Raw genomic sequence first — 6,239 nt, 5'->3', positions numbered from 1 at the left:
AAAATTGTCAAACTCATTTCTAAATTATCATGGTTATTTTTCAACAGTTATATTTTATAAAATAATTTGAAAATGATAGTTTTTCTATACATTCATACATGTTCATGAAAGTTCAGTCATTAAAATGAAACACAATGTACTTGAAAGAACTACTGATGTGCACGGTCCCCAGTATGTTTTAAGTCTGCATGCAACCACAAAATGTATGAATTTATGTGATCTGCGCACACCATAGTTCTTTGGCGCACACAACTTACAAACAATCTCTAACGTGTTCAGGCACCACTTCTGCGAATTGTTATAACTAAGAAAAATCTGCTCCACTTTATGCAAAGCCACCATCTGGCATATTGTAACTATTGTGAGAAAACTTACGGAAAGCTTTCAGTATTTATGTTAGCAGCAAGTTCAGGCCAGTGGTGAGTCGTGTCACTGATGTGAAGGAGAGGCCGGTAGCCTACAGTACTATTTAAGAATAAGACTAAGTTAGGGTGTAGGGGAGCAGTGGCCATTGCTTACTTTCCTAACACTACAGTTAGGTCTGACTATAACAGTTCCAAGAATCCAAGTTAGCCTACAGGCGCGCCCAATGACTATGTAATTACTAATTAGAAAAGACAATAGGCCTAGCTAGGCAACCTCCATCTTGTGTGAAAATCATGTAGCCTGGCCTAGGAATATTGAAAAGAGTAGGACTAGCCTACAACTAGTAAAAGCTATACATAACTACAGTAGTCTTGGGTGTGTTCTTAATTTATGTAGGATGTTTTGAAAAGCCGAATCTGACCATTTCTTAAATATTCAAATGTTGTGTAAAAAATTAGTTTGCTAGAGATATTGCACATTGATACCAGCTCAGTGGATCTTTTAACTGTGAACAAACATTTACACAGATTGCTATCCTTGACATTTTTCCTCAACTTGCAATAAGGTTGGCTTGGATTTTACATTGACATGCTGCTTGCCTTCCTACAGAGTTAGAACTGTTTGATCTCCTTTGTTTAGTCTTTATTTACTGTATTCATTGGTCCAATTTAATTGTCTATCCGTGTGTCTAGTTTTTAATGTGTTCTTAATCAGTTTCCATTTCAATTTGCCGTTGAAGAAGATTCAATCTGCTGGGATAGAAACCTCAGCCCCCCCCCCCCCCCTCTAACTTTTTATTTTACCTACACAGGATGTCTGCATTGGATGTTTAAGCAGATTATTAATGGTTTATTTTGGTTCTCTTGTCTCTCTCTTTGATTTACAGAGTTATTAAGCAATGAATCCTAATGTGAATAATACCGATCAGGAAGACAGGGCTTTCCTCAGACGACGGTTTCTCCAGTGTCTAGTGGCCCAGCGAAATGAGGCTGCAGTCTTCAGGATGCACAATGGTCTGGTTGTCAATGCAAAGTTTGGAACAATGGATATCGATTTCCTCCGAATACATGTCTCAGCTCTGGAAACACCGATGGGCATCGTGCCAGAAGCGATTATAAGAACCAGAGATATTATTTCCTTTGCATTCCCAAGCACTCCATGAGGAGGTTTTGCAATCTGAAAGAAATTATTATTCGATAATATTTCAGGACGTTGACAGAGGTACAGCTTGACGGTCTTTGTATCAAGACCACCAGTAGGATGAATTGCATGGCAATTGGCAAGCTAGGAATGATGGTTCATGGATGATAACATACATACCTGAAGATTTTGTGAAAGTTGGATCTAGCAGACAGAGGTGCTGAAAGGAATTGAGCCTGGTCGTAAGGAAACACTGGAACTATTTGGCTGCTTGTTTGAGACTGATCTTGATTGATGTAAACATATTGAGTACATACATATACTGTACATGAAGGTACCGTGACAATGTGGCTGTGAGTAGTTATAGTGTAATCTCCACAAGTTACATTTATCCTAATACAAGACAAGGATAAGGTCTCTTTACCAGTACCATCTATTCCATGATATTGTCAGTCAAAGCTGTGATGTATAATGGTTGATGAAATGTTAGCGGGTGTCATGTGTATAGGGCCAGTATATACTGTTTGCTCTGAACTGACAAGCAACCTCTCAGTTCATTTTCAGATTCATATTTATGCTAAAATCTTGCTAAAATCCTTTAACAGAGTGGATATGTATGCGTTATAAATCCTTTTTGAATATTATTTTAAGTTAGATGTTTGAAATGTATCTTCATACGGTAGCATGACTAGCCACTGTTTCATTGCATGTTTACATGTGATGAGAACTGAAGTGACTGTGTGTTGTAAGAAGTGAAACACATTAAACAACAGCTGCTGTAATGAGCACCTTGTAAAAGTCAAATGAGGCCAGTCTCAACTTACAATATCATGGGATACTACATACAGTATGAATGAGTGTTTACACAGGTACCAAAAATTGGGAACCGGGTACCCAAGGCTGTTACCCGTCAGGTATCAGGGTACTCAGAAATTTGTCTATTAACCTTCTGGTATAGCTATTATCAATAAATTGCAAATTGAATGCTATAATATATCAAGTGTATTTTTCTCTGACAATGTTTCCATGTTCATACATGTTCGTTAATTTCAATTTGCATTTGTTTCTCTCAATTAACCTGTTATATTAAACATTTGTAGCTTTTGAAACATTTTCAAACTTCTTAAAAAGTAAAAGAAAGGAATATACACATTCAATAAACAAATTTAAAGGATTCAGGTAACAAATTAGGAACCGGGTAGATAACCTGTGTAAACACTGGTATGAATGCAAAGGAGATCATTATTTTGGTCATGTGACACATAAATATGCTATAACATGTACATCTTCTTGACCAAGACAGTAACATTGCCATCTGTTCCAAAACTCTTATCAAAACTGAGGGTACAAAACTGAGGGTACCAACAATTGACACGTTTACAGGAAAGGTAGCAAGATACAAGACTTTTGACCTGTTATACAGACAGTTCAGTGTACTAAGTTGATGTTTTCACTTGCTGCATAAAATTACTGAACTGATGAAGGTTTGTATAACAAATTACTACAAAACAGCATAAAACCATAGTTTGATTTGTGCTCAAGACGTGGGTGAAGAATTCCTACAAGTACTCATAAGTTATGTTGTACTGTTTTAAATTTACAACTTCATCGTTATATATGTGATGTTGATAGTATTAAACAAACGTTTTCTTGTTTGTTGTTCTTTTGCAAGAAAATATCAATTATTCTGCATTTTGTCTGCCATTTCTTTCTCCTGACCCTACACTTTGTAACTTGGTAACAATGTGAGCCCTTTAAGAACGTTAGTGTTATACTGTACGTCACAGGGTGATAAATATGCATAGTTTAAGTTTAGCCATGAAAGTAAGTTCAGCTCTTTAACTGGTATGGAGTATTGCATATCATGTACGTTGCAACTGTACACTAGTCATCTGCAGTATGGGGCCCTACACTTTTATGGTACACAAGGCCTATGGTAAGGGATTTGGGACTGGATCCCATCTGAGGGGATGTGTACCCACCACTTTCCAGCCTCACACAATGTTATTACTGGGTGAACTTCGGAATCCAGCATAAACGACTCCAGGGTCTAGCCCTAACAGTATAAAATCCTGGATTCAAGCCTGGGATTAACCAGGACTGGAGCTAAGGATGTATTGATTCGCACCACAAATCATTTATTTTAATTGAGGCTTATCAATAAACTGTAATGCATCTTATGACCAAATCTCCTCCAAACTAGTGTGAAAACTTGCCAGACCTTTCCAAATATAGCACGCGCACACGATATTCATTTTACACCTAGCTCTTACTATTATGGGCTTGCGCAACTTTTCCCAGGGCAGCTGCAGTGCAGCAAGCCTGAACAGCATTCATGTACGCTATGTGGTATCCTTAAAGGGTGTGAAGACTCGCGAACAAAGAAACGTCTCGTGCCGGTTAATCTGACCAAGTTTCGAATGAGGTGTAACAGAAGTGTTAGACCCCACCATCGATTCCAGAAAAATACACACACAGCTTGCTACCGTCGGTAATTAGACACTAGTGTACAGTCAATATATATGTGCGCGAGTCTTCACACCCTTTAAGGCCTACTCAGTCAAAATCAGGCACAAATAATGTAGATATATATTTAGCAAGCTTTTATCTTGCGCGTCAATTTCTACTATTTATCGGGGTCTTCCTATGCACCGCCATTTCGGTGTCTACTGGAAAAGTATATGTTGTTGTATAGCTATTGGTAAAATTCATCTTGTGACCTAATATTATAGTAATTTGATTGGCTGGAAGTATAGGCACGTTCTCCACGTCTTGTTGATCGATGAATCTTGCTGCACTACTAAACACTGGCGGATCCAATGGGGGCCATGCCCCCCCCCCCCCCCAAGGTGAGCCAAAAAGTGTTTCCGAACATCCGCTAAATCATATGATTGGAAATTTAAAAAATCGAGAGGAATAGCAGTGGTAGACTAGTCTAAACCATTTCGTTTTCTGGTTTAAAATTAAATGCAGAGCTCCCAACTGACCCGCAATTCGCGGGAATTAGACCCGCATTCTAACACCCAAACCCGCTGACCCGCACAAGCGTCCGAAAAAACCGCATTGTAATTGTCAAGTATACATAAAAAAAATTTGCATCAAATTTTGACTTAGCAACCATCATTTCTTTAGCATTTAGCATAATAGAGTATTAAACCTCCTTTACAGCATCATTTGAACCTCAAATTAGCCTATATATCTTTTCATTGGGGCGAGCAGCGAACATTTTCATGCCACGGGAAAGAATGAATTATCACCTACTATTCAATTTATTGATGTTACACACAAAAAATGGATATTTCTCAGAAAATTTTGGGTGACAAAAGCCTTTCTAAGTGCCACCATTTTACATGTAGGCATCACCAGGATTCCAAAAAAAATCAAAAGGGGAGGGGGACACCCCCTCCCCTTATACCCCTCCCCCAGGACGGCGATTCGTGGCATGGACCAGCATTTGCCTTCTCAAGAGTTGGGAGCTATGTAAATGTATGAGCATGAGGATTTACAGTGGTTAACACCATTTTGCAGTTACAGGCTGGTTGTAAGAAATTTATAACCTATGAGAAATAAAATTTCTTGAGAAAGATGATCCCAACTTTGTTTTATAAATATTTTACAAAATTACACCTGGGAAACATTTTTTTTAGAAGTAAATTAACATCACCATTGTACACTTTTGTCGCACCAAATTGCATCTGAGGGCATTCAGCAATAGAAAATTTTCCAAAGGGGAGGGGGCACCCCCTCCCCTTAGACCCCTCCCGCATATCACTCTAATGCCACTTTGGCCCCTCCCAAACAAAGGCCCTGGATCCGCCAGTGCTACTAAAGGACGTAAGGTCTCCATGCTTTTACACGTAAACTAATATTAAGTTTGTCTATTTTCATACAATCAAGTCACCGAATAAACGCAACAAATCCAATGTCATGCTTTCCGAGGAGAAAATCATAATCCGCGATTTATACGTAAACAGATCATTTACCTGTGTACATAAAGAGGAATAGTGACCTCTATTTGGAATCGTGCGTCATAAATGTACGGTGGCTTTTATGGACATTGTAATATCGAACAAATGATAATCGAATAATTTGAATGCTAATCTCGAAATTTCGATTTAAAATCTTGAAATTTGATTGAAAATGACGAAACTTCGACGTTACATCACGAAATTTAGGAATTTAATCTCATGAATTTTCGATAATTACATCAAAATTTCGCGATGAAAAAATTACTTTCGGAAGCTTTGTTTGTTGTTGTAGTATTACCATGTCTGTATTTAACCAGCGTGCAAATACCTTTGCTACCTCTCTAAATAATTACATATTGAAGAAAATTTTATGTAGTACGATAGCCATGACTAATTCGCCATAACTAATGAAAAAGTCTATTTGATATGTACATTAACATGTTGGACGCGCGCGGAGCGCGCAATATATGTTGTTTATATTTTTCGGGCAAGTCGTTACAGCCCCCCCCCCCCATCCCCATCAAATTAGGCGCCTATGCCGACACCCCCTTGTTATGTAGCTGCTTTCTTTTAATTGTTTTTTTTTTTTTTTTTGGCAGTAGGGCATGGATAGCAGATCTGGCAGGGGTTGGTCATACACTGATCCTTAATCCCTACCTTCGATTCCTATTCCCAGTTGAAAAAGCTACCACTGTTTACACCAAGCTCCTCGCGGTTTCCGGCGCCGTTTCTATAGTCAAAGAATTCATCTCAGCAGGGAAAAGG

This window comes from Apostichopus japonicus, chromosome 17 (genome assembly GCF_037975245.1).
Source record: "Apostichopus japonicus isolate 1M-3 chromosome 17, ASM3797524v1, whole genome shotgun sequence".
In the NCBI taxonomy this organism is placed as follows: domain Eukaryota; kingdom Metazoa; phylum Echinodermata; class Holothuroidea; order Aspidochirotida; family Stichopodidae; genus Apostichopus; species Apostichopus japonicus.
Note: the sequence above shows the minus strand (reverse complement) of the source record.